Below are 1,973 nucleotides of genomic sequence, written 5' to 3'. Positions count from 1 at the left end.
CGTTTATCCATTTATTTCTCCGATTCTCCGTTTCTTTCTTCGTTACTCCGTTTCTTTCATGGAGTCTCCGTTTCTTTCTTCGTTTCTCCGTTTCTTTCTTCGTTTCTCCGTTTATTTCTTCGTTTCTCCATTTATTTCTCCGTTTCTCCGTTTCATTCTTCGTTTGTCCGTTTCCTTGTTCGTTTCTCCATTTATTTCTTCGTTTCTCCATTTATTTCTCCGTTTCTCCGTTTCTTTCTCCGTTCCTCCGTTTCTTTCTTCGTTTCTTTCTTCGTTTCACCGTTTATTTCTTCGTTTCTCCATTTATTTCTCCGTTTCTCTGTTTCTTTCTTCGTTTCTCCGTTTCTTTCATCGAATCTCCGTTTCTTTCTTCGTTTCTCCGTTTCTTTCTTCGTTTCTTCGTTCCATTCTTCGTTTCTCCGTTTATTTCTTAGTTTCTCCATTTATTTCTCCGTTTCTCCGTTTCTTTCTTCGTTTCTCCGTTTCCTTGTTCGTTTCTCCGTTTATTTCTTCGTTTCTCCATTTATTTCTCCGTTTCTCCGTTTCTTTCTTCGTGTCTCCGTTTCTTTGTTCGTTTCTCCGTTTCTTTGTTCGTTTCTCCGGTTCTTTCTTCGTTTCTCCGTTTCTTTCTTCGTTTCTCCGTTTCTTTCTTCGTTTCTCCGTTTCTTTGTTCGTTTCTCCGTTTCTTTCTCCGTTTCTCGGTTTATTTCTTCGTTTCTCCATTGTTTTCTCCGTTTCTTTCTTCGTTTCTCCGTTTCTTTCTTCGTTTCTCCGTTTATTTCTTCGTTTATCCATTTATTTCTCCGTTTCTCCGTTTCTTTCTTCGTTACTCCGTTTCTTTCATCGAATCTCCGTTTCTTTCTTCGTTTCTCCGTTTCTTTCTTGGTTTCGCCGTTCCTTTCTTCGTTTCTCCGTTTATTTCTTCGTTTCTCCATTTATTTCTCCGTTTCTCCGTTTCACTCTTCGTTTGTCCGTTTCCTTGTTCGTTTCTCCGTTTATTTCTTCGTTTCTCCATTTATTTCTCCGTTTCTCCGTTTCTTTCTCCGTTCCTCCGTTTCTTTCTTCGTTTCTTTCTTCGCTTCACCGTTTATTTCTTCATTTCTCCATTTATTTCTCCGTTTCTCTGTTTCTTTCTTCGTTTCTCCGTTTCTTTCTTCGTTTCTCCGTTCCTTTCTTCGTTTCTCCGTTTATTTCTTTGTTTCTCCGTTTCTTTCTTCGTTTCTTCGTTTCTTTCTTCGTTTCTCGGTTTCCTTGTTCGTTTCTCCGTTTATTTCTTCGTTTCTCCATTTATTTCTCCGTTTCTCGGTTAATTTCTTCGTTTCTCCATTTATTTCTCCGTTCCTCCGTTTCTTTCTTCGTTTCTCCGTTTATTTCTTCGTTTCTCCATTTATTTCTCCGTTTCTCCGTTTCTTTATAGGTTACTCCGTTTCTTTCTTCGTTTCTCCGTTTCTTTCTTCGTTTCTCCGTTTATTTCTTCGTTTATCCATTTATTTCTCCGATTCTCAGTTTCTTTCTTCGTTACTCCGTTTCTTTCATCGAATCTCCGTTTCTTTCTTCGTTTCTCCGTTTCTTTCTTCGTTTCTCCGTTCCTTTCTTCGTTTCTCCGTTTATTTCTTCGTTTATCCATTTATTTCTCCGATTCTCAGTTTCTTTCTTCGTTACTCCGTTTCTTTCATCGAATCTCCGTTTCTTTCTTCGTTTCTCCGTTTCTTTCTTCGTTTCTCCGTTCCTTTCTTCGTTTCTCCGTTTATTTCTTCGTTTCTCCATTTATTTCTTCGTTACTCCGTTTCTTTCATCGAATCTCCGTTTCTTTCTTCGTTTCTCCGTTTCTTTCTTCGTTTCTTCGTTTCTTTCTTCGTTTCTCGGTTTCCTTGTTCGTTTCTCCATTTATTTCTTCGTTTATCCATTTATTTCTCCGTTTCTCCGTTTCTTTCTTCGTTACTCCGTTTCTTTCATCGAATCTCCGTTTCTTT

Source organism: Ptiloglossa arizonensis, unplaced genomic scaffold, assembly GCF_051014685.1.
Source record: "Ptiloglossa arizonensis isolate GNS036 unplaced genomic scaffold, iyPtiAriz1_principal scaffold0946, whole genome shotgun sequence".
Classification (NCBI taxonomy): Eukaryota; Metazoa; Arthropoda; class Insecta; order Hymenoptera; family Colletidae; genus Ptiloglossa; species Ptiloglossa arizonensis.
Note: the sequence above shows the minus strand (reverse complement) of the source record.